The sequence below is a fragment of the Rhipicephalus microplus genome, chromosome 6, assembly GCF_043290135.1.
Source record: "Rhipicephalus microplus isolate Deutch F79 chromosome 6, USDA_Rmic, whole genome shotgun sequence".
NCBI lineage: Eukaryota > Metazoa > Arthropoda > Arachnida > Ixodida > Ixodidae > Rhipicephalus > Rhipicephalus microplus.
In genome coordinates this window covers 55,993,049-56,020,779 of record NC_134705.1, presented here as the reverse complement: position 1 = coordinate 56,020,779, position 27,731 = coordinate 55,993,049, and the positions used below count along the sequence as shown (strand labels likewise).

Genomic DNA, 27,731 nt, shown 5'->3' with positions numbered 1-27,731 from the left:
GTATACGGCTATCATGTCGGCAAGAGTTCGATGAAATCTCTTGGTCAGGCCGTTTGTTTGAGCATGGTAGGTAGACGCCATCTTGTGTGTAGTACCAGAAACACGAAGAACTTCACCTAAAAGCTGTGATAAGAATACTTTTCCACGGTCACTTAGAAGTACACGAGGAGCACCATGACGTAGTATTATGGCCTGACGGACGAAATCAGCAACTTCCAATGCTGAACCAGTAGCTACTGAAGTTGTCTCGGCGTAGCGTGTCATATGGTCTACGGCGGTGACTATCCATCCATTTCCAGCACCAGTAACAAGACGGGGCCCATAAAGATCGACACCGACGACCTCGAAAGGTGTTGTAGGGCACGTCATTGGCTGTAACTGACCAGCCGGGGGAGATGCCGGAAGTTTGCGAAGTTACCACGGAGAGCAGGGACCCACCTACTTTGCTACGCTGGTGGAAATCCCAGGCCAATAAAAGCGGCTTCGAATGCCGTCGTAGGTTCGACCGCATTCGACCGAATGCGGTCGAATGTGGTCGAAGGTCATTGGGGCACTGCTCAATAACTGCACAGAGAACAGATGCGGGGTGATCGGCGATTGTGATGTGCGCTGTGCACATTCCTAAAATGGCTCGACTTCTTCCGTCGGCGACACGAATAATGCCAGAAGCAGCCGGTGTGAAAACTTTCTTCAGGCGGCGACGAAATCGGGCACTCATCACAGAAATATGCACCCCGGTGTCAATAAGTGCAGAAACTGGCAGGCCGTCAACGTCTACGTCGATCAAATTTCATCGTGTCGGCAGTACACGGAGAGGATTTGGGGTCACTACCGAGGATGCAGCTTCACCTCTAAGAGCTGCACCGCTTAGTTTCTCTGATGAGAATTGAGCGGGGAGGTCGGGCGTGATCGTAGAGGAGAAGGGGACGACGGGCGATATGCAGGCGGCGAACGAGACTGATGACGTCGAGGCGACGGTGAGCGGCTGTGCTGCGTATTAGGGGCATCGAAGGGTGGAAGGCGGTGATAGCTGTCGGGGATTGGCGCAGGAGTCTGGAAAAGGTGGTAGCTGTCGGCCCAGCCAGCAGTGTTATACTGTGTTGGGGACGAAGACCAAGAGTTGCGGCAGTACTGTGCGACGTACCCTATGCGACGGCAGTTAAAGCAGATCGGCCGATCATCCGCCGTTCGCCATTCGGCCGGATTGCGAGAGCGTGGAAAAGACCGTTCCTGGGGCGGTGACCTGGGGCGAGGTGGCGACCTTGAACGGAAGCCAAATGGTCGAGACTGAGCAACGGCGCAGACATCGAAGCCCAAATTGCTGAGATCTTCCCGCACAATCGACTGTACCAAGCAAACCTGAGGTACTTGCGAATCGACGTGGCCGTTGCAGGAGAGAGCAGGTGTAATTGCTTCGATTTTACGCTGGACGATTCGCGTAATTTCAGACGCCGGTGAATACTGCCGATGAGAGGTCAGTCCATCTTCGCAGTGTCGCGAGAGCAAGGTTTCCAGCTCCAGTATCTTCTCAGGAAATTTGTGCAAAACCAACTCCTGCTTCTTTTTTAAGTCTTTCTTTGTACTCTTCTACCTTTGGGTTTGTTTCTCTGGCCATTACAGAGCTTCGGCTTTTGACTTTAATGGAATGTGGGATAAATCGTGTTTTCCAGCCTGGGACAGGCGCCTACACGCTGCATTTACGGCTTAAAAACGGAGCAGTCAAGGTCGCCCCCGTTCGGGATTAGAAGGGGAAAGCTTACTAGGAAAAGCGTCTAGCAAGAGGCAGGTCCGGCGCCACCGTCCGAGTCTAAGCCATTGTTAACAGGCATGCGTGTCATTGAGAATGACATGGGGACGCGACCACTTAGCCTGACCGAGACATAGTGGCGGCAGGTAAACGACCATATTCTCTCGCGCTGTTGTTAGGATGTCGGGGCGCCTCGCTGTCGCGTGTACACCTGGTAAGCAATGGTGTACCCATCGCTCTTAAGGACGCTTCTAGAAAGCAACAGTTAATGAAAGAACTTACGGGGCCCGAGCGTGGGAACGGCCGCCGACGGTAGTAGGCCGAAGGAAGCAGCACGGCCTGGTATGGGAGAGAGTGTCACGTGCGGAGGACCTTTCCCTTTTGCGTGTTTCATTTTGGTAAGGAGGTTTTTACAAATGTAGTGCCTTTTATGAAAGTGTTTCTGTGATTGGTTGAGATGCTGCGAGTCCGAACATGTGATTGGTCTTTGTGAAGACTCTTTGTTCGACCAAGGGTTAAAAAGAGGATGTTTGAACTCGAAAAGTGAGCGGAGCGGAGTCGGGGTCAACGGCGGATCTCACCACCGGAGACCAGCTATGCGGGCCGAGGGGTATGCCACCATTTTCTATGTTTTGTCTTTGTAACCCAGTGCATTTTGTAACTTGAAGTTGTGTTAGCTAAATAAACCCCCAATGAGTGCTCCCCGAATTCATCGTGTTGTCTTCTCATCGATTGCCTCCGCGGAGTTTCAACCACACTTATTCGTCTCCCTGGTCGTCCGATGTGCCTAACTTGAACAACCCCGACGTTTCGCTACAAAGTGGTGGAGGTGCGGGGTAACGATAGTCCCGCTCTGAAATTATGCCCCGAGTCAACAACAAATATAAGGAACCTACCTCTGACAGCTCCACTATGACGGAACCCCATACCTTCTTCTCTGCTATGTCTACCCCCCAAGCTAAACCATTCATCGGACCACCAGTCTTTAGAGGTGCGCCGGAGGAATCTATTTCCGAGTGGCTACTTTGCTACGAACATGTAGCATCGCTTAATAATTGGGATCAAGCCACGAAGGTGAAATTTCTATATCTGGCCTTAGACGGAGATGCGAAAAAGTGGCACAATACTCAAATTCTAACCGGTGCCCCTAATACATGGGAAGAATGGGCGACGCTACTAAAAACGTCCTTTACGAGTCGCCACTCAGTCGAGATTGCCTATTTGCGGCTACAAAACCGCACTCAATTGCCGTCCGAAACCCCCGAGCAGTACTACTATGACGTCGTACAGCTGTGTGCAAGAGTGAACCCGTCTATGACGGAAGATGATCGGTTGCGGCACCTTATACGCGGGTTACGTCCGGATATTCTGGAGAAGATGATAATCGCAAACCCGGAGAGCTGCACTGCATTCCTCCAAATTTTGCAACGAATAAATCTGGCAGCTTTGATGAGCCGTGTGTCGGGGCTACAACCGATTGGCATCCAGTATTCCACCGAATCGCAGTCGTGGATGCAAAACATCGCACATCCCGTAGGGTTCGCACCCGCCGCAGCGACAGGGCACCCTCCTCCTACGTGTGTCGCCACCTGCGCCGCGGCTGAATCGCGCTGCCCGCGGGAGGCTGCCGACCGCGAGAGACACCTGAAAACGATTGCGGACTCGGTTGCCCTGCTGTCTGACCGGCTAAAAAGCATCGAAGACGAGGTGCGTCGCCCCCCAATGCCTTGGCCTCAGAGAACTTCCCGTGCCAACGACGGGCGTCCCCGATGCCAGATTTGCCGCCGCATAGGTCACATAGCACAACAGTGCTGGCAGCGATTCCGAGATGGCAGGAACGATCAGGCGGAGCTCCAAGGCAATCAGAATGTACAGCCTAATCCTTCGGGAAACGAGAACGGCCGGGCCTAGGGGGCCAGCCCGGCCGCCCCATCGGCACATTGTCGGAAGGTCAGCTTCTCACAGTCCCCACACGAGCCAACGGTACAGAAACAAAACTTGTAATTGACACCGGCTCGGCCGCAAATGTCATCTCAGAAGAATTAGCTAACAAAATAGGTGCTTCATTCAAATCGAGAAAAGACCTATTCATCCGAGGAATTGGCGGAGGCTTGCTCACCCCCATTGGCGAAGCTGAAATAAAACTTGAATTTGGCACCACCAAAGTTCACGAGACGTTTTTAGTGGTCAAGGATTGCCCGTACGAGCTACTCGGTGGTCTTCCTTTTTGTCGAGCAGCCCGGCTTCTCATTGACTTCTCCAAAAAAGAGCTGCAACTAAACGATGAAATTTTCCGGCTACGTATAGACTCAAGTGCCCCCGAACATAATGATGTACTTGCAGTGCGGTGCCACGAGCAAATTCGCATTGAACCTCGCACAGAAGTCGCTATTGAAGTAAAGGTCGCAAGGGACGGAATTCACCTCGTCGAACCGAACAGCACGCTCAAAAACGGACTTCAGGTTGCACGCACAATAACGAGGATCGTGCATGGGAGAGGCCTCATTCGCATAGCTAATCCTACCATGTCGCCAGTAAACCTGCTCAGCGGAACAAAGCTTGGATGGGCTTCATCTATTCATGACGCACAGCTGGCAATCACGGTCCCCGAGAACGATCAAGTGCCTCAAGAGTTTGACATAGAGACTGGGGATCACCTACAGCCATCTGAGCGGGATGAACTGCTGTCGCTCATTGAGAAATACCGCCATCTATTTACGAGCAGTGACAACCCCATCCGGCAGACTCATGTCGCTGAACATGTGATCGACACAGGTGACTCTCGACCAATTCATCAGCACCCATATCGTCATTCCCCTTTTGAAAGACAACAGATTGAGCAACAAGTAGAAGAAATGCTGCGCGATGGGATAATTAGAGAGTCTCACAGTCCTTGGTCATCACCTGTCGTCCTCGTGAAGAAGCCAAATGGGACTTGGCGTTTCTGCGTCGATTTCCGCAGAGTCAATGAGGTCACTAAAAAAGATGTGCACCCACTGCCACGAATTGATGACATTCTCGACGTGCTACAGGGGTCAAAATACTTCACCACACTTGATCTAACATCAGGCTACTGGCAAGTAGGCATCAAGGAGGAAGATAAGCAAAAGACCGCATTTGCCTGTGGACCCGGCCTGTACGAATTCAATGTTGTCCCTTTCGGCCTGTGCAACGCCCCTGCCACATTCCAGAGAATGATTAACAAAGTCCTCAGTGGTCTTCTCTGGAGAGTTTGTTTGGCCTACTTGGACGACATCGTTATTTTTTCGGAGACTATGGCAACTCATTTGCAAGATTTGGAAAGTGTGTTTTCGGCTTTGGACATGGCAAACTTACGACTGAAGTCCGAGAAATGCAGCTTCGCTCGCCAGGAGATCAAATATCTTGGACACATTCTCACAGGTGAAAGCATCCGGCCGGACCCAGACAAAGTAGCAGCGATCAAAAAATTCTCAAAGCCACGAAACAAGAAAGGTGTACAGAGCTTTCTCGGAATCTGTAACTACTATCGGCGATTCATCAAAGATTTCTCTCGCATTTCTCGACCTCTGACCAACTTAACCAAAAAGGATGTTCCTTTCGTCTGGGATGCGGCATGCGAAGTGGCCATGCAAACCCTCAAAGAGAAGCTGATCACAGCCCCAATTCTGCGTCAGTTTGAGCCGGGAAAGCCGATAGAGGTGCACACTGATGCCTGTGATTACGGCATTGGCGCCGTGCTTGTACAGAAAATTGGAACTCAAGAGAGAGTCGTCGCCTATGCCAGCCGCCACCTTAACAAGGCTGAGATGAACTACAGCACCACTGAGAAAGAATGCCTCGCCGTTGTGTACGCCTGCGGACAGTTTCGGCCATACGTCTTTGGTTCTAAGTTCACGGTCGTGACTGACCAAGCCAGCCTGGCTTGGCTAATGAAAGTAAGGAATCCGAACGGTCGTCTTATGCGATGGTCCCTGTTGCTTCAGGAATTCGACATAACGTTGCGACACCGCCCTGGCCTCAAGAATGGAAATGCCGACACGCTTTCCCGCCTTCCTCATGATCCCGCGCCTGTAAGCGAAGAAAACCCCTTACCGTTGCTGGTTCTGGATCAGGTGGATGTTGGAAAAAAGCAGAGGGCAGACCCATGGATGAAAGAAATTATGCAGCACCTCGAGCACCCGGATGCGCCCGTTGTCAGGAAAACTAAAAGAACGGCACGGAGCTTTCGGTTGATCGACGGTGTACTGTATCGAAGGGCGAAAGGGTTTCAGGAGGATCGTGCTGCGCTCGTTGTCCCCAAGTGCTTGAGATCTGAGATTTTAAGGTACTGCCATGACGCCACCACGGCAGGCCACTTAGGTGTCAAGCGCACATGGGAGAAAGTTCGTTGCCGATATTTCTGGCCGAAGATGTTCTCGTACGTAAGCAAGTACGTTCTCTCCTGCCCCGACTGCCAGACACGAAAGCAACCACCGGGGAGGCCGGTCGGTTTCCTCCAACCGATCCCACCTGCAGGTCGACCTTTTCAGCAGGTGGGCATGGACTTCATTGGGCCTTTCACTAAATCCAAAGCAGGGAACCGCTACATCGTCGTGATTACCGACTACCATACGAAATGGGTCGAGGCTGTCGCGTGTCCAGCGGCCACTGCCGCAGAAGCAGCCAGAGCTTTCGTCGAACAAATCGTCCTACGTCATGGTGCCCCGGAGAAAGTAATAAGTGATCGTGGGCAGCACTTTGTCGCCAACTTGACCGAAGAAGTATTCCGGCTCGTGGGTAGCGAGCATGCCACCACAACAGCATACCACCCACAGGCCAACGGCTTGTGCGAGCGTTTTAACCGCACGTTGGCTGACATGCTCAGCATGTACGTTTCCTCACACCACCGCGACTGGGATGAATTCCTACCGTACGTTCTATTTGCATACAATTCTTCCACCCACGAGACGACTGGATTCACTCCCTTCTTTCTTCTTCACGGACATGAACCGACACTACCGGTGGATGTAGGGTCGGGCGCGCAACGCGGATTCGACTACACCCTGGATGCAATGAAAGTGGCCCGCAGGCTGCGGCAGGCTCGAAAAATAGTAAATGAACGGGAGAAGCGTCAGCAGGAGAAGAACAAGCGCAGCTATGATGCTAGGCGACGAAGTGTTGTTTATCATCAGGGCGACTTGGTGTACTTGTGGACTCCTTCCCGGGCGAAAGGGAAGACGACAAAGCTTCTTCACAAATATCACGGACCTTTCCGTCTTGTGCGCCAGGTAGCCGAGAACAACTGGGAGGTGGTAGACCAAACTGGAAAAAAACGTGACGTTGTGAATGTGGCGCGTTTAAAGCCCTGCCACGTTCGATTGGGCTCCGATGCCGACGACGCGGACGATGAGTCTGATGATAATCATGAGGTGCGCGATCTCGGTGGTGATGTGCGCGAGGGAAGTGCCAGGAGAGATGACCACGGATTGCATCGAAGTGTTGTGCGCGAGTGCAGTGCAAGGAGAGATGACCACGGATTGCATCAAAGTGTTGTGCGCGAGTGCGGCTCCAATGGTGATGTGCGCGAGTGCGGTTCGCGAGTGGGTCAGGAACTCCGTTTGCAACATTGTGTGCGCGGGACACAGACCAGTGTTCCAGTACAGCAGTGCGAAAGCTACGACACGGACACTGAACTTTACTCGGACTGGAAGACATTTTCAAGTAACAACAACACACAACAGAATGTCAGTGCTTACGAAACGGACACTGAATTGTATTGCAGTACCGATGAGTGAACCCATATATTTCTGTGTCCAATGATTTTGTTTTGTTTTTCATCTGTTGTTTTATGTAATTTTTTAAAACATCTCACACACTTGTTGAATGCAAAACCTTTTTGTATAATTAGTCTATTTATTGTCGTGTTTTGCAGATAAAACGAGTGGGGCACTCTTTTTCGTAGGGGGGAGGTGTCGCGAGAGCAAGGTTTCCAGCTCCAGTATCTTCTCAGGAAATTTGTGCAAAACCAACTCCTGCTTCTTTTTTAAGTCTTTCTTTGTACTCTTCTACCTTTGGGTTTGTTTCTCTGGCCATTACAGAGCTTCGGCTTTTGACTTTAATGGAATGTGGGATAAATCGTGTTTTCCAGCCTGGGACAGGCGCCTACACGCTGCATTTACGGCTTAAAAACGGAGCAGTCAAGGTCGCCCCCGTTCAGGATTAGAAGGGGAAAGCTTACTAGGAAAAGCGTCTAGCAAGAGGCAGGTCCGGCGCCACCGTCCGAGTCTAAGCCATTGTTAACAGGCATGCGTGTCATTGAGAATGACATGGGGACGCGACCACTTAGCCTGACCGAGACATAGTGGCGGCAGGTAAACGACCATATTCTCTCGCGCTGTTGTTAGGATGTCGGGGCGCCTCGCTGTCGCGTGTACACCTGGTAAGCAATGGTGTACCCATCGCTCTTAAGGACGCTTCTAGAAAGCAACAGTTAATGAAAGAACTTACGGGGCCCGAGCGTGGGAACGGCCGCCGACGGTAGTAGGCCGAAGGAAGCAGCACGGCCTGGTATGGGAGAGAGTGTCACGTGCGGAGGACCTTTCCCTTTTGCGTGTTTCATTTTGGTAAGGAGGTTTTTACAAATGTAGTGCCTTTTATGAAAGTGTTTCTGTGATTGGTTGAGATGCTGCGAGTCCGAACATGTGATTGGTCTTTGTGAAGACTCTTTGTTCGACCAAGGGTTAAAAAGAGGATGTTTGAACTCGAAAAGTGAGCGGAGCGGAGTCGGGGTCAACGGCGGATCTCACCACCGGAGACCAGCTATGCGGGCCGAGGGGTATGCCACCATTTTCTATGTTTTGTCTTTGTAACCCAGTGCATTTTGTAACTTGAAGTTGTGTTAGCTAAATAAACCCCCAATGAGTGCTCCCCGAATTCATCGTGTTGTCTTCTCATCGATTGCCTCCGCGGAGTTTCAACCACACTTATTCGTCTCCCTGGTCGTCCGATGTGCCTAACTTGAACAACCCCGACGTTTCGCTACAGCAGGAGGACGTCGCAGCGGTGTTCGGCAGTGGAGTGAAAGATCTTGAAATACGCCTGCATTTGGCCTGTTCAAAACGCCGGCATTCCTGAATAATGTCCTCGACGGTCGCGCAGTTCCGGTACATTAACAGGTTGAACGCATCATCCGCTATTCCCTTAAGGACGCGGCCAACCTTATCCGACTCCAACATGTCGTCGTCAACTTTATGACATAGAGCCAGCACGCCCTGTATAAATGAGATATACGGCTCTGTGGACGTCTCAGCACATATAGACAACTCCTTTTTTGCAGCCGCCTTTCGACCGATGTGCTTCCCAAATAAATCGCGAAGCTTTTCCTTGAACTTTTCTCAATTGCCGATCTCCTCCTCATGGTTCTCGTACCAGACTTTGGCCGTGCCTTTCAGATAAAACAGCACGTTGGCCAGCTTGAGAGTCGGGTCATACCGGTTGAACGCACTGGTACGTTGGTAGTCGGCTATCCAGTCGTCAGCATCAACTTCGTCCGTGCCGCAGAACGTTCCTCGATATTTCGGATACGTCAGCACACACGTGGGTGGGGGTGGGGCCGATGGAGGCGTTGTCGTAGATGATGCAGGCGTTGCCGAGGCCGATGGAGAGGTGGCCGTGAGATCAGTTCCGTGTTCCATCACGGAAACTCCGATTTGATGACCACTGCGGAGCTCCGTTGTAGTGCGCTTCGTTACCCAGCACGTCCACCAATTTGTTACGGGGATTACAAATGCACGGGAGATAGAAAGGAATGTATTTGCATTAGTTACAGATAAGTGTGACACCTCAGGGTTGCTAGGATCTCGCGCGCCAAATTTACTTCTTCATTGATGCGTCTACGACGGGGCGGAGTCATGCCCACTGCATCGTAATAATATCTTTGGAAAGCATGCAGAAGCAAAACTGCTGGTAGAATCAGGTAACATCAGATCTGCTGAAAGATGGAGTACAGATTGTGCTAGAAAAACTAGCCACCCTGTTTACGAGGCGTCTCTAACAGGAAGAGTACGAGAGTTTTGGAAGAATGCTAACATCATCTTAATACGTTAGAAAGGAGATAACAAGCACTCTCAGAAATACAGGCTTATCAGCTTCCTCTCTGTAGTATACAAACTATTGACAAAGGTAATTGCTAACAGAGTGAAAAAAACATAAGAATTCAATCAACCAAAGGAACAAGCAGGATTTCGAACAGGCTACTCAGCAATCGACCACATTTATACAATCAAGCAGGTAATAGAGAAATGCTCAGAATATAACCAACCACTATACATAGCCTTCAAAGATTACAAGAAGGCGTTTGATTCAGTAGAAATACCAGCCGTCATGCAGACACTGCGTAATCAGGGCGTCAATGAAGTATATATAAACATATATATAAACATCCTGGAAGAAATCTACAAAGGATCGAGTGCTACCATAGTGCTTAATCAAAAAGCAACGGAATACCAATCAAGTAGGGTGTAAGGCAGGGGGACACAATCTGCCCAATGCTATTTACCGCGTGCTTACAGGAGATTTCCAATGCCTATAATGGGAACAGTTAGGGATAAGGGTTATTCAAGTATACCTTAGTAACTTGTGCTTTGCCGATGACATGGAATTGCTGAGTAACTCAGGGGACGAATTGCAACTCATCATTACGGAGTTAGATAAGGTGAACAGAAAGGTGGGTGTTAAAATTATTCTGCCGAAAACGAAAGTAATATACAACAACCTCGGAAGAGAGCAGCGCTTCGAGATAGGTAGTCGCGCACTTCGAGTTGTAAAAGAGTATGTCTTCTTAGGGCAGGTAATAACCGTGGAACCGAACCACGAGATTGAAATAACGAGAAGAATATGAATGGGGTGGAGCACATCTTGCAAGTCATGACAGGTAGATTGTCACTATCTTTCAAGTGGAAGGTATATAACAGCTTCAACTTGCCGGTACCCTAGCTATGGAACAGAAAGCTGGAGACTTACCACAAGTGTTTGAGCTTAGATTGACGACAACGCAGTGAGCAATGGAAAAAAAAAGGTAGGTGCAACCTTAAAAGACAACAAGAGAGCAGAGTGGATTAGGGAATGATTGGGGGTTAAGGATATCATAGCTGAAATCAAGAAGAGGAAATGGACATGAGCAGGGCATGTAGGGCGTAGACGGATAACCGCTGGCCATTAAGGAATATAACTGTATTCCCAGAGAAGGCAAGCTGGTTAGGGGGAGACATAATGTTAGATCACCAGGCGAGATTAAGAAGTTTGCGGGTGCAAATTGGCAGCAGCAATCACAGGACCAGGTGCGGTACAGTGGAGACGCCTTTTTTGTCCTGTAGCGGATGTAGTCAGGCTGATGATATATATATATATATATATATATATATATATATATATATATATATATATATATATATATATATATATATATAGTTTTCGCCTAGCTCAATAAAGTACGCAAATAATTGAATTATTCCAACTTCGGAAACCTTTTCAGGCGGATGGGGCCGTGTCACACGGAATGGCTTTTGAGGCAAAGCAAACGTTCACCCAATTACAATAAAGTTGTTTCCATTCAATAAAAATTGACCATGATATACAGAATAAACAACGACTAATGTTTTTTCTTCAGCAGACTTGTCTCCAGCTTGTATTTACAAACGTAGTTAACACGTTTCTATATTTTACAGAATGTCATTGCGGCAGAACCTACATAGGCCGTATTAGGTTAACACGTATGAAAGGTCTTCTTGCAACGCCACAAGTGCCCACAAGTGTTAAAGGTGGCAAGTAGACACGAAGCGCAAGCCGTAAGAAAGTGTGCGTGTGCCTCCTCCCATTCAGTCCTTGGAATGTCCACTGGATGACGGTGCTTGTATGTGAGGAATATATGATGAAAAGATGTGAGACGATAGTACTTGGAGTGTTGAATAGGTGGATGAACGGACACACAGACGTATGCATAGACGGACGCACGGATGGCTGCATGGACGGATGGACGCATGGACGGACGCAGGAGCGCATGCATGAACAAACGCAAAAACGGACGCACAGATGGACGTGCAGACGCACGAACAGATGCATGCACGGACGGGCGGATGGACGCATGGGCGACCACACAGAGGCACGCTTGGACGGACGGAAGCAAGAACGAATGGGCGGACGGATGCTTCGCCCCACTCTCCATCTTTCACTCCGACGATATGCTGCCATATTTAACCGCGCGCGCTATCTACTAGAGCTCGAAACACGTACCGCGTTTACCACGACAAAAAAACGCCACCTGCGGCGAATGACGCAATTGGATGTATGGTATGAAAGGCCATATTCTTCTAACGCTGGGTTCTCATGGCTCTGCACAATGTAAGAAGGAAAGCATTTTTCTTCTAACGCTGGGTTCGCCCGTGTGAAACGCCGTCATAGACGCTACGCAATGCATTCCCTTTTTCTCACGACTTTCTTCGGAAAGTTTGGGACATTTTTTTTTTTCTTTTGTTGCGGAGCGCATTCATTCACACAGCCATAGATAAACCTGCCTGCGCGCGATCACGAGCAGGTGAACTTTTATAAAGTTCTGTAACGTAGTAATGCGACAGCTGTGTTGAAAAAAAAAAGTGAGGGCGCTGACCCTCTTTGAGAAGTTGTTTGCACCACGTGGCGTTTTTGTCTCGCAGCAAAGTCGTACTTCAAGGTTCGATACGATTGATGTGTGGGTTTTAATGTCCCAAAACGACTATATGACCATGAGAGACGCCGTAGTGGAGGCCTCCGGAAATTTAGACCACCTGAGGTTCTTCGGAACATGGAACAACCACCTAACAATTCGGAGTACGCGTGGAAATATTGCAATAGAACAGAAGGCAGATGGAATGGGAGTGGTATAGGGGCATTCATTCATATAAGTACAGACTGGCGAAGGGTCAAGCAGGAGTGCAAGGAAATTGTATGGCTAAAAGAGAAAACGGCAGGGCAAATGACGCTCCTGGGTTTTGTAAACTTGTAGAGAGGGGCAAAAGCGAGAGAGGAAAGCCAACAAATGGTGCAGTGCATAGAAAATGGCATCAAGAACAAGGAGAAGACAGTGAGGTAACTATACTTGGAGATATGAATGCGCACATAGAAGATATGAATGGATATACTGACCCAACAGGCAGTATGCTATTGGCTATGCGTGAAAGGTAAGGTTCAATTATTTGCAACAACACTGAGAAATTCGAAGGGCAGCCAAGATGGGTGGTGGGAAGGCTTCAGTCGATGATAGATTACGCAATAATGTCACACACAATGTATGATCGGCTAAGGGTAAAGAACAAAGATGAATATGGGTCCAGAAGCTTGGGTAATGATCACAAACGTTTCAAGCTCAGATCGTAAGAGAAATGAAATTGAAAAGGTAGACTTACGACCAAAAACATGTAATATTTATTCAGAAAGGCAGATACAAATGGAAAAACTAAAGAAATTTAGAAAATAATCACCGACGATACTACTCTACAGTGTAAGTACACAACTCTAACTCAATTGTTTGAGTTAGAGCTTGCTAAGGTACTAGTCGAATCAACCGCGAAAAGCAGACGCAAACCCAAGAGCTGGTGGGATTAGAAAGCTTAGAGAGCCATAGTAAGATGTCAGGAAGCCTCCAGGGAACACAAGTATGCTAAAAATAGGGGTAAACCAGAAGGTGATGTTAAAAAATGTTATAACTTTTTTGAGTGGTAGAAGGAAAGTGTCCAATTTTCTCAGTGACAAGACTAGAAGGAGGCCCAATTGATGGCGGAAGTAATCAGAAAGGATAGAAAGGCTGCTGCAAATTTCGGAACCATCTCAATTTTCTGAGTATTAAGAAGAGCGTGAAACAGAGATTTATAACTACAGTTCAAGGGGCCAGACAAGAAGGGGATGAGGCAATGAAATATATAAAAACAATGATGACAAAAAAATTCAAACACCATGAAAACGCTGCATGCACCGTACCAGATAAAGAGACTCGTCAGCTCAGTGGCTCCACTGGGACAACGAGAGCGGGAAGAGAGAAAAAAAGCTTCCTAGTAGCCCATCAACAAGCCCTAATGGTATCCTAATCATTCTAATAAATAAACAAGGATCAAACTCTAAACAAACATTAAGAGAGACAGCGAGCAAAGCAATAATAGATGCTGAAGCTCCCTATGGGTAGAAACTAAGCAGGATGAACATGATCTATAAAAGAAAGGGGGACAAAGCCGATAAACAACTACCGCCCTAAAACATTGACATGAGTAGTTTACAGGCTGGTGATGCAGATAGTAAAGGAAAGACTACAGACATGGGTGAAGAATGAGGGAGTTCTGAAAGAACTACAAAATGGGTTCCGTAAACAAAATAGGTTGGAGGACAGTCTGTTTTCATTGATGCGGTGTATTGAAATAGCAGAAAAAGAACACAGGCTCCTGTGGCTGGCATTTCTAGATATCAAGGAAGCTTGCGATGGTGTGATTTAGGAAGACTTTTGGGTATTACTGAACACACTAGATGTGAAAGATGGGATAACTAATCTTCTAAAGGACACCTATAAAAGTAACAAGGTTTTTATGAAATGTGAAGACGAGGTATCTGAACAAATAAAGATACAACGTGGGCTTCGACAGAAATGTCCCTTGGCTCCTTTGTTGCTTATGCTGTATCTCCAGGAACTAGAAGCCAAATTAGAAAGAAGTCAACTTGACTTTAGCCTCTCTTCTACCAAGCAAGAAAAACAGAATGAACAGTCATTACCAGCATTGATGCATGCAGTTGATATAGCATTAATAGCCGACAACAAGGTAAGTTTGCAGGGATTGATAGGCGTCTGTGGTAATGAGCCAGATAGCTTAAATATGAATGATGATAGATGGTAGCGCAGACAACGAACACGGACAAGAGAAGGCACATAGACACAACACAGCGCTAACTTTCAACAACAGTTTATTACACGCAGATCTCCGTGGTGTATGCGATCCACCACGCCAACGTCGCACGTGCGTAGCTCTAAAAACCATCAAATATAACCAACGCGCGTGTTCCAATACTTTACAATTTTATATTTTTCAATCTTTTTTTGCTTTTTCTTTCTTCCTTTTATCCCATGTTACCACAAACCCTATCGCGAATACATGTAATCAAGTTCCTTATCTGTCAACACCACTGATGGGCTGCTCACACACGTGTCACCTAGCTCTGCAATTTTGCCGGCCTCCAATACCAATCGCGTCATCTCGTGCCTACTTCTATTGATTATAACCGTTTCCTTGAATTTCGGTGTGCAATTACATCTCTGGCAATGCAGGGAAAGAAAACCATCAGGAACAACACTATTTACTTTGTTATTGTGCTCGCGCAAGCGATCGTTTATGCATCTACTGGTCTGACCGATATAACACTTTCCACAAGTAAGTGGAATGAGGTATACAACACACATGATGCACTCCACAAATAGGTTTCTATGTTTCTTTTGGCATACATTTGATTTTCCCTTGTCTGGTCTTGTGCTTCTGCAAAGACTCACCAACTTATTGGGTGCCGAGAAAACTACGTTAGTGCCACATTTTTCCGCAATCTTTTTTATCCTGTGAGAAACCTTATGCATGTATGGAATTACGGCAAAACTTTCCTTTCTTGAGCTCACCCTATCCATCGCTTCACATCTTTTCTCCAGCACTTTTCTGTGCAATCCTTCAGCAACGGACACGACGAGGCTCTTGGGGTACCCGGCATTGCTTAGCCTCGAGACCTGTTGTCTGAAGCTTTCATTCATGAGGCACCGGCAGGACTTCTTTAGTGCCTCACTCAAGCACATCTTCGCAATGCCTCGTTTTACCAGTTTAGTATGCGCTGAGTGAAACTGTAGTAAAGGCTTACTTGCTCTGGGCTCGTAACACCAGCATGTCTTTTCATCTGAGAATTGAAAGTTAATGTCAAGAAATCTGAGCCTTCCGTCACATGGCATTTCAAAAGTCACTTCAAGTGGGTTAAGACCCTCACGAAAAACGCTACACACGCTACTACATTGAGTAGTAAAATCTGCAGTTCTGTCATTGATAAACACTAAAAAGTCATCGACGTACCTAAATACGTGCACAACATTGTATTCATTTAGGCGTCCTGATAGCCTCCTGTCCATTTCAGCCAAAAACAAATTACTTAAAACTGGTGCTAAGCACGAGCCAATGCATACTCCTTGTTTTTGCAGATACAGGGTACCATTGTTTTCAATAAACGTTGACGACAAGTAAAACCTAAGTAATTCTAAGAAATTGTCGACGGACGTACCTGCTTGTGCGCTAAATCTAACGGCACCGTACTCATCGATGCATTCGCCAACACATGTTAATACTGCTGATTGTGGCAGAGAATAGTACAGATCTTTTATGTCAGCCGAAAACGCTTTTAACCCTATGTTTTTTCGTTCCCTGACGAAACTTATCACCTGTTCCGAATTTTTTGTCAGGAAGGGGTCATTTATGTCAAGCAAGTTTAATGTTCTTTGCAGATACACAGCTACAGCTTTTTGCCACGTGTCCTTCTCCGACACTATCACTCTGAACGGTACTCCTTCCTTATGCGTTTTAGCACTAAAGAACACATCCAGACTGTCATTTTTACTTTTTCTGATACCGCTAAGCACACCTTCTAGATTCATCCTCTTACAAAGTTCTATTGCTTTTCCCCTCACTTTTTCAATCGAAATACTTTTCTTTTCGCTGAACACTGCCGTAATAGCACTTTTAGCCTTTTCTTTAAATTCATCATGCGAGAAAACCGCAAACCCTCCTTCTTTATCGACTGGAAGTACACTCAGAGCATGCTGTGTCAAATAAGTTTCCACGCGTTTGAGAGGCAAACTGCGGCATGGAGGCCTACACAATTTTAAAGCGTCCACACCTTCGTTGATGATCCTGGTGGCTTGATCCTCGGGAACCCGCTTCGACACTTGACGTACAATTGATACGAGTACAATTGATACGGTATTGGAGGCCGGCAAAATTGCAGAGCTAGGTGACACGTGTGTGAGCAGCCCATCAGTGGTGTTGACAGATAAGGAACTTGATTACATGTATTCGCGATAGGGTTTGTGGTAACATGGGATAAAAGGAAGAAAGAAAAAGCAAAAAAAAGATTGAAAAATATAAAATTGTAAAGTATTGGAACACGCGCGTTGGTTATATTTGATGGTTTTTAGAGCTACGCACGTGCGACGTTGGCGTGGTGGATCGCATACACCACGGAGATCTGCGTGTAATAAACTGTTGTTGAAAGTTAGCGCTGTGTTGTGTCTATGTGCCTTCTCTTGTCCGTGTTCGTTGTCTGCGCTACCATCTATCATCATGCAACCATACCAACAAGCCCAAGTCGCCACCCTCATTAAATATGAAGTTCAGCGGCGAAAATCGGCAATCACAATTTTTAATTATAACAAAGGCAGTGGGCATCAGATACAGGAAGTCACGCTGAAAATAGTGAACAAATACAAATATTAGGTCGTATAGATGAACAAAGGGGCTGAGTATCTAAGGGAGCACGAAGCATACGTAGTGATTAAGGGCACCAGGATTTCAGATGTAACTAAAAATAAGACACTGTGGAACTACAATAAGTATAGCGTTGTGATAGAGAGAGAGAAATTATTTTAATGGGAAGCTAAAGAAGTTTGCCTGGTTTTTCGCCTGACAGGCTACTCCAGTTGCTGGGTGATGATAATGATATATACAATGATTAGCATACACGCATAACAGTCTCCTAACACATAAAGTCACTTACACGCACTGCACTATTTACAACGTTTCGTTCAAGCCTGTGCCCGTAAGAATGCAATTAGCGCTATTGTAGAGTGTAACATACTGGATGTGTTCTTCCATGGTCCTAGAATATTTTTCAACTGCACTATGGTTTCCTGTTGTATTTATGAGACCATTTTCAGAGACTGTCTTTCTGATGTGTATTTCATGCACTCACAGAGGACATGATTGATGTCTTCAACGACGTTCATCGGGCACAAAATTCTTAGTCGAACAGTCCAATGTTGTTGATGAAGTAGTTCGTATATGCAACGTTTATTTTGATACGGTGTAAACACGTTTCGTCTTGCCTGTTGAGAATCCGTTGCATCTTGAAGTCACATGATAGATTGATCTTGTACAGAGGTTCATACTGTTTTCTAGGGTGTGTCCAGAGGGATCGCTGAAAGCGCCAGGCGTGTGCCGACAATAGCCTTGCTGCGTCTTGCCTCGAGAAAGGTATCTTGACAATTTCTGCTAAAATGTCGTGTCCAGCTTTGGTAGCATCATCAGCCCGGACGTTGTCTTCTATTCTGCAGTGGGCAGGTATTCACTGCAGAACAATGCGATGATAGAGGTCACAGGCTTCCTTTCATAGGTGTTTGATGTGTATGGACGTTGTAAGAGGAATTCGAAAAAAGTCATGGTCCCGGGTGTGACGCTCGGCAACGTGGTCTTGTGAATGAAACGAGAAGTTCAAGCAAGATTGCACATTAAACAACGTGGCATAAGTAGAATTTTTTTATTGATTTTTCTATTTTATGTCCCGAAACCGCCATTTGTTTATTAGAGACGCCTTAGTGGATGTCTCCGGAAATTTCTGTAACCTGAGGTTATTTCACGTGCACCCAAATCTGAGTAAATCTCCAAGCAACATCTTCGCCTCAATCAGAAATGCCCCTGTCACAGCCGGGGTTTGATCCCATGACCTGCGAGTCAGCAGGCGAGTACCTTAGCCACTAGACCACCCTGGCGGGGTAGGTAGACTTGCTTTGAGAGCGCTCGGGAATACCTCAAATCATAGACTACTGAGTATTGTAGGATGAACGTCGTCTGAGTGCAGGGAAGCTAGCATCAATATCGAATTTGAAGAGCGTTTGAGAAAAACGGTAGAGGAGCATTCGGCTAGGAAAAGTTTCAGCTACTTGTACATGAAGAGTGTTCATACTAAATTCAGGAAGCGAACTTTAAAACTGTCAAACAAGTAATGAGACAACAGCAGACTACCAAACCAAAAGGAAGCACCGGTTAAGAAGAAGGAAAATGAAACAGAAAGGGACATGTGGAAGATGGGAATGCTTACGAAGTCATCACTGAAGACTTACCGAACTTTTAAGCATGAAATTGCGAGGGAAAAGATCTACAATAATTCTCAAAGTAGTTCTCTGCTCTTCGAGGCTAGAATGCGATTATTGCGGACAAAGACGTACCGAGCGAAATATGAAGGCACAGACAGGGTATGTAGTGCATGTGGAGAGGAGGAGGAAACGGCTCCACATGTGATAATGTTCTGTAAAGGTGTTCGCACTATAGTTGAAAAACGTTGTGCCAAATTAATTGAAGCATTGGTGTTTAGAGACAGTTAAGGCAAAATGGGCTTTAAACAGGTAGAAATAACCAGGAGGAGGTCAACTGATTGGTGGCTACAATTGAGGCGCGAGTGAAATTTAATCCTCAAACACACAGTGATAGTACTTAATTTTATGGCTAGGTGGCGTGAGCCACCACGTGATCTGAGGGGCACAGCCGGATACCTCCATCCATCCATCCATTGTGTGACCACCACTATCATCATCATGGTTGGTAGAGCGGTAGCGCTGGTGGTGACCCCTGGTGGAGGCAAGCCTTGGTGGCAGGCGAGAGAGTTGAGTGTGTCTTTCGGCGCGAGGCAGTGGTGCGGATGGTTGCTTCCAACTGTGGGTCTACTGTGAACGAGCATAACTTACTAGTCATAACATTATGATTATGAGAAGTATGACGTGAATGTCATGTTTACATTTGATGGTGTTGCTGCTGTTGTGGTGGTTCTATTCGCAGGACAATTCGCAAAACTGGTTTTGGTATGACATGGCTGCTTGGCAAACATAAGTGAGAGACCCTAACAAATTCTGTCATGATATGACCAATCATGACATTCATGTCATGTTTTTAACGTTATGACTAGTCTTGATTACACGCCACGCTCATAATGTGGTCGCAGCCATTTCGCTAGCTTTGTATATGCCAAATTTAGTGTAACGTGACGTCAATGAATGTCGAAGGTATGTACCTGGTGCAAACATGATAATCATAAGATGCGTGTCACTTAACAACATGACTGCATGCCACGCTCATTATGTGCTCGCGGCTGTCTCACTAGGGAAGGAAAATAGGAGGAAAAGTTTGGCAGGGAGGTTAACCAGCCCATAGGCAGCCGGTTTGCTACCCTGTGCATGGAGGAGGTGAAAGAGAGGAGAGCGGGAAAAGAGATAAACACAGCACTCTCGGCAGCCCACGGGCGCAAATTGTGCCATAGTCCTGTCGTGTTTTTCACCGTGTATGACATTGCTGTTACAGGCGCTTGTTCAAGTCCATGTCGCGTAGGAATTTTAACAGAGCTTTTGTCGCCTTCTGTTGCAATGTCTTCTCTGTGGCATTCGAAAGAATGGTGTTTGCAGACGTTTGGCTGTTGTGGATGCGAGAAAGAACGGACGCCAATGACTGTCTCTGGATGTCATACAACGGGTAGTCGCACAGAATGTGGTTTAGCGTCTCTTCGCAACGCCAGGCATCGCAGAGAGCGTTGTCAGCTATTCCTATGACAAATGAATAAGATTTTGTAACTGCCACTCCTAGCCATAAGCGATGAAGAAGGTTGGCTTCTCTTCGGTCGAGCCCAGTGGGCATGCGGAGAGCCACCAAAGTGGACAGGTGGTGTTGACAATTCGTCTCGTTGCTTGGTAGGCGCCATAGTGAAAACGTGATTTCACGCGCAAGTCGTCGAAGATTACTGGCAGCATCGATCCGCGAAAGTGGTATGGCTTCTTCTCGTGTTCCTTCAAGAGCCGTCCGCGCGGCATTATCGGCATGTTCGTTTCCTATGACACCGCAGTGACGTGCCAGCCACTTAAACGTTACACGATGCCCTTTCTCGTGTGAAATGTGGAGAAGGCATGACGATAGTTATAGCACGAGAACAAAACGACGACACAGAGACAAGAAGGAGACGAAAGACTCTGTGTCGTCGTTTTGTTCTCGCGCTATAACTATCGTCATGCCATACCAACTAGCCCAAGCTGCCACACTTCTAAGTGGAGAAGGCATCAAATTTCGAAAACAAGCTGTTCGTGTGGCCCGTGACACAGTGCTGAGAGCACAAAGTGCAGGGCAGCCCTTGAGTCGCTGAAAATTGACCATTGTTACGGTGGTTCTCGATTGATCACACAAAGTGCAGCGCGCAAAGCAGCTAGTTCTGGTGCTGTAGATGATGGAGTGGTCAGTCTTAAAGCTGATGGTAACACTACTTGCTGTGACAACTACTGCACCTGACGAACACTGGTGGTTCGTAGAGCCATCGGTATATGTATGTACACTGTCTTTATATTTCTCGTGCAAAAGAAGACGAGACAGTTGTTTCAGCACTGGTGATGAAAGCTCAGATGCACTAAGATGCACTGTGGGTCGAACAAAACACCAAGGTAGTATCGATGGTTTAAACGCAGGAGTAAAGCGCGAGGGAAGTTTCTCCCCTTTCACTAGCTTCACATATGTCATACTTGGTGTTACGTGAGGTCAATAGATGACGAAGGTACGTGACTGGTGGAAACATGATAATCATGAAGTGAGCGTCATGTAAGAGAAAGACTACATGCCACGCTCAAGATGCACTCGCGGCCGTTTCGCTAGCTCCGCTATACCAAATTTGGCGTGACGTGACAGCAATAAATGACGAAAGTATATCACTGGTATAAACATGATGATCATGACATAGCTGTAAAGTAATGACAGGACAACATACTACGCTCATGATGCAGTCGCAGCCGTTTCGCTAGCTTGACATAAAATTAAATTAGGATATTACGTGACGTGACTGGACGGCGAAGGTGATTGACACGTCCGAACGCGATAATCATGACATGCGTGTCATGTAAAACACGACTACATGCTACGTTTATTGTGCGGTCGCAGACGTTTCGCTTGCTCCATATTCACGAAATTTTGTATCACGTGACATGAATGGACGACGAAGGTAAATGGCACATTCAAACATAATAATAATGGCATGGAATTCTCACAAGCCATAATTTCTTTTCCTCTCGTAATGCTGTGCTTATTACGAAGAGACAAATCAACCTTCCTCATTCGTGTTTCGCATATCATGGACTCCTATAGTACGACGGTTCTCTCAATTTTTTTTATTTAACTCTTGTCATTTTCTGGTTTTGTCGTTTACCATCTTCAATCAAGATATTTTTTGGCCTTTGCATCATCCGCGTAATGTTAGTGGTTTAAGCACGATATTGTTACGAGAAAAAGACCCCACAACTCCCCGATTATGAGAAGGGACCGACTCAGAAGAGTAGACACAGATACACTTACAGCCGGTTAAGTGAGCAGCAGTCACACTTTATGCCCTCTTCAGCTCCATGCCAATGGCACGTAGCAATATATTCGTTGTATGACCAAGGTTAGTATGATGTAGATTTTCGTTCGTTTTGCCGCAAAATAAAATTCGCGTTAAGGAGAGCTTCCCCTTTGTCCTTGTTTCCGAGTTCCCTCTCAACAATGACCGCATTCAACAGTGTTTCTAAAGCTTATATAGATTTGTCAAGGATTGTGTTTTATATCAAAGTTTTGAAAGCCCTAATCACACTTTAACATACTATGGTGATAATAAGAATATCTAAACATGGTGTTAGCTCTGCTTAATAAACCTTAACAGGTCTAATGCAACACAATGAGAATATTCTATAATAAGTCTGCATGCCCTACTTATTTACCTAATTATACTTTGCTTTATTGATTGATGTCTCATAAATATTTTGGTGTACGCATTCGTAACAATCCCTCATTGAAAAAATTGATTAAATACATTACAGCGAAAGCTAACGGCATGCTTGGTTATTTGAAACCAAACTTCTCTTCAGCTTCCCCGATGCTAAAAGAACAGCTTGACATTACTTGTGTGAGACTAAACCTTGATTACTCATGCTAGATGTGGGAACCTGGCACTGCTAGTATGATACACGCAATAGAAAACGCACAAAATGAAACAGCCCATTTCACCCTTCACAACTACCACCGAACTGCTTGCGTCACTATTGTGATACAAACACTTGGCATTGCCCTTGTTTTTTTCTCGAACAAGGTTATCTCGTCCTTGTCTTCTTCGTGAAACGTATTATTAAAACGAACACGTGAAATCCCGATATATCGCACCGGCATCTTGAACCTCCCCACGAGTCGACCACCCTTGCAAAGTTGACGTACATTCAGAGCAGACAGTCACCCAGTCATACTCATTCTTGCCAGGAATATGTCATGAGTGGATTAAGTTGCCTGCGTCACTAACCACTAGAAAAGATACCGACCGTTTCCGCAACGAACCAACAAGCATACTATAATGCTGCATCACACTCGAAATGGCATTTACAAGTTATGGTTTGTCTACCACCTACTTTTATGCAGGTCTCTTTTTGTGAACATATAAACGTTAGCTTTGTTAGCACGCGTATATGTGTTTTTGTACTTCGATAGATTTACTTTTTTATGCAATTCCCTGTATACTTTTTTCGCATCTCCATTTATGCATGAAAATGCATCATTCAAATTTGTTGGTCAAGTACACATTGCCTGTTGCTGTAAATGCTGTATAATGGTGTATTTTGCGTTCTATATTACTAGCTGATGTATACGCATATCTTGTATGTAGCCATTTATACTCTATTTTATGGTGCTATATCTTTTCTTTCGAAGGAGCATTGTTTTTCCACTACTTTTGTTTGTATGTGAATTGCTTCTATTCTATTCTTTTACTTCACACGTTGACCTCTACAATGCTTCTTGTACACCCTGAGAGTACAAGTAAATAATTAAAGAAATAAATTATAAATGAATAAAAACATAAACCATGCAAGAAGTTGGACGACAAGGAACAAAAGTGAGAAGCACATTCATTATGCTAGCATCTGAGCTTTGTTAGCTATCACCATCTCAGAAGAGTCAATGCACGTGCCGTCTTGAAAAAACCAACAAAAACACAAGTGTGGCCTACATAAATTCAGAGATTCTACCATGAGGATCTCAGGAACTCACATTCATTCTGCATTGATGAAACTTGTGTAGTGCTTTAGCACTCGTCTTCTTGATTGGTTTATACTTTATCTTGACGTACAAACTGACCAGGTGTTTGATATTTTCCTCAAAAATGATATCGGCAGCAACCCCACGTTCCCCCTTCTATACTATCATTTGGCAGTGCCGAGAAACAAGTCTCTTGTTTCACCTTAATCTCGGTAATTAAGCTCATGAACACGTCCTTTCCTATTGAAATGCACCGTTTCCGCACAATACGCGTTCCTAAGCGATAACATCAATGAAAAACAATAAAATAAATGTGACAAATAATGATATCAACATACAATAAAATCATACATACGGTCATCAACAATAAAATCAATATACAGTCATGTGATTCGCTGTTATAAAGGTAGCAATAAGTTTGACCATCTTGCGGTTTTTGACAAGGCCTGACATTGCATAATACACGATATTTTGCAGTTCCGTCTATGTGGAAAGGCGACTACCGCAGCTGAGAGGAAACCAGCGACCTACTGGTCAGAAGCCGGACACCTTGACCGCTACTCCACTGTGGTGGACATGTTCCTACATGATAATAATGGTATTAGCCCCTAGGCACTTAGGTATTGGCCCGTGGGCAGTCACGCCCATATGCACTTCTTTCTTTGTACACTTCCTTCCTAAAAAATAGACTAAAGGGCAAAATAATTAATTTTGACTCACCAACTGCTTCGTCCACACTACAGAGTTCTCTGCGAAAATTTTGACGCTACCTCAAAGATCGCGGTGACATTGCGTGCGAGTTCATTATATAGCAGTTTGACGACATCAAAATTTTTAAGCATCCGACATCCCTTTTTCCTCATGCAAATATATGATATCCCACTCATTCATTTTAGCAAAGGAAACGCAGAAGCCGCATCCGCTGCATTGGTGGAAGTCGAAGTACTGCTTTCCAGATTTTAAGAACATTTCCCGGTCATAACAATACTTGTGGGCTATAAATTTAGTCATGAGCCAGCTGTGGAGTAGAACTGCGGTGTTGCTCATGAATAACCATTCAGGACGAGCACTACACTATTCAACTGAAGTGTCTGCACGTACACATCCTGCCTCTGTTATTGTTGGAAAAAATGCCTTTCATGATAATATGCATACTAATAATGTTTTGCGCTGGTTCCAATAAACACGTGGGAAAGTCAATGACATAAAGGTCCATCTGAAAGTGCAGCAGTTATTGTGATAGCAACGAATTAGAAAAACCTATGAAGAAATGCTAACGGTTTCCTTCTTCAGCAGACACGGCGCTGCAACGATCGAACCGACTTTGAAGTGGCCTATAGCGTCGTGGCAAAAATTGCGATGCGAGCCCGACAGGTACATGACTGTGATCTATCAATTCAAGAGGTGCAGTTCTTTAAAGGGGTACTGTAGGGAAACATTGAATCACTTTCAATTGTTAACAATAATTTATTGATCACAATATTGTCGTTTAACGAACATAAGCTCCTTATCAGAAAAGACAATGAAGGTCAAACTTTTATCTTTAAACTTTAAGACAAAATCTTAATTCGTGACATACAAATTTGAGAAACCATCGGTTGCCTTCCGCTCAGACACTTTTAACGAATTTTTCAGAAAACAATGCTGCACTGCGGTGGTTCAATGGTTGTGGCACTCGACAGGTAACCCGAAAATCGCGAGATCGACTTGCCGTGGATGCATTTTTAACGGAGGCGAAAATGTTTGAGTCTCAAATACTTCAATTCAGGTGCACGGTAAAGAATCCAAGGTGGTCAAACATTTCGAAGCCCTCCACTTTGGCGTCTATCATATTAATACGGGGTTTTGGAGACGATAAACTCAACGTATTATTTTTAGTTTCCTTGAAAAGTTTTATGCAGCGTTTGTGGACCAGACGTATAGCAATGCATTCACATATCCAATTTAGAAGTACGTTAGGGCAAGTAGACGCCCTGAAACACTGTTGCTTCACAATGACTGGTGGCGTCAGCACCATCATTTCATTTTTGCGTACATTCGTCTTATTACTTGCTTAGCAAGCACTTCCTCGTGGCAATTGTAGTGACTTTGGCTATAGAGCAAAAGAGCATACCAATTAAAAAGTTTTTCTCACTTGTGTTTTTTTAAGCGAAGTTTGCGCTATCCAGCGGGTTCTAGAGATCAAGCCGCTGATACCCTGAAGAAGGACATCTACCAACCATAGATCACGCATATTATTAGCTTACCACGACTACCCCGTAGGGGTGGAGTGTCAAAATTCCACACGCGGACACTTAAATCCTGTATTTATATAAACATATTTATCCTGGTTGACAATGATCCCGTTGTGTTATACCCTATGTACGCACGAAGACAAACTGGTCCATTGATATATTATTCTCAGTATATATATATATATATATATATATATATATACATCATATATATATATATATATATATATATATATATATATATATATATATATATATCATCATATATATCATATATATATATATCATATATATATATATATATATATATATATATATATATATATATATATATATATATATATATATATATATATATATATATATATATATATATATATGTGTGTGTGTGTGTGTGTAGTAGTAGTAGTAGCAGTAGCGAGAAAAAAAGACTCACGTGGAAATCGATAAAATCTAAAATATCAAATGGAGAATGAAGGCTTTTGTTGGTTTTGAACTGCTGTATATGTTCGCTAATGCCTCGTCTAGTGGAGCAGACTTTGTCAAAGTGTCTAGGTAATTGCGAACAACAGAAAACTTTTTTTTACAAAACAATAATATTCATTGGTTTTAATCACTGAACCCATCGGTAAAGCAGATAAATTAGATAGAGTGGAAATTCTGCGTGGGGAGCGTTTGGCACAAAAACATAATAGCAGCAATCTTGTACTAACACATTAACTGACCCTGAGCACCAAAGTTACAGTGCATATTAAAACGCCTCTTAAATATCCAAGTGCAAAGTGAGCGCCTAAAAAGTATTTTATAGCAAAAGCTGCTATGAGATAGAAAATTGGCCCCCTATCTGCATGTTTCTGCAAATGCCATCGAAAGACGATAGTCGCGCGTGGAAAGAGTGAACAAGACATTTATTTGATGTTCTGCGCAAGAAAATTGCTGAGTGGTATTCTGGAGGCGCTGCGTTAGAGTACCCCGAACGTGCAGCGGAGGCGAACGAACGCTTCAAGTTCGTTCGCCACAAAGAAAATTACCAGTCAAGTTGAGGGCAAAATGTTCCTATGCCAGCTTTTTCGTAAGCTTGTGATGCATCTGTTGCAATACCGACCTTTGTTGGCAGGTTATTTATATGCTCTTGTGATAGTTCATTTAAAAATCCGTGAGGTAATAATTTCGCGTAGTTCAGAAAAACATCGTGGTAGACAATGTCTGTGAGTTTAGGTTGCATGGACAAAGCACGCACATCATGAATTTGTACATTCAGGAAATTGAGTAATGTTTGCACAAATATGATTTGTGGCTTGCGGAATCTAGGCTAGTGCTCGGAGAAGAATATATCGGGATTGGAGATGAAAATTATTTGAGTATGATTAGTGTTTCATACAACCGTAAGAAAGTCTGCACTGTCAGTATATTAAATCGGCTTAACAGTAGTGGTGTTCTCGCTTCCACTACTCAGCCCCGTTATGGTAGTCTAGTGGCTAAGGTACTCGGCTGCTGACCCGCAGGGCGCGGGTTTGAATCCCGGCTGCGGCGGCTGCATTTCCGATGGAGGCGGAAATGTTGTAGGCCCGTGTGCTTAGATTTGGGTTCACGTTATAGAACCCCAGGTGGTCAAAATTTCGGGAGCCCTCCACTACGGCGTCTCTCATAATCATATCGTGGTTTCGGGACGTTAAACCC

At 45.3% G+C, this 27,731-nt stretch overlaps 1 protein-coding gene across 1 annotated transcript in view; it reads right to left on the bottom strand.

Annotated features, from left to right (window-relative positions):
* The window catches only part of LOC119167641 (luciferin 4-monooxygenase), a 105,005-nt gene extending 80,417 nt beyond the window's left edge, over positions 1 to 24,588 (bottom strand). Inside the window, exon 1 of the mRNA XM_075865981.1 lies at positions 24,538 to 24,588. The gene's annotated coding sequence lies outside the window, so the exon portion shown is untranslated. The remainder of the gene's footprint in view (positions 1 to 24,537) is intronic.
* Positions 24,589 to 27,731: the final 3,143 nt, after the last annotated feature.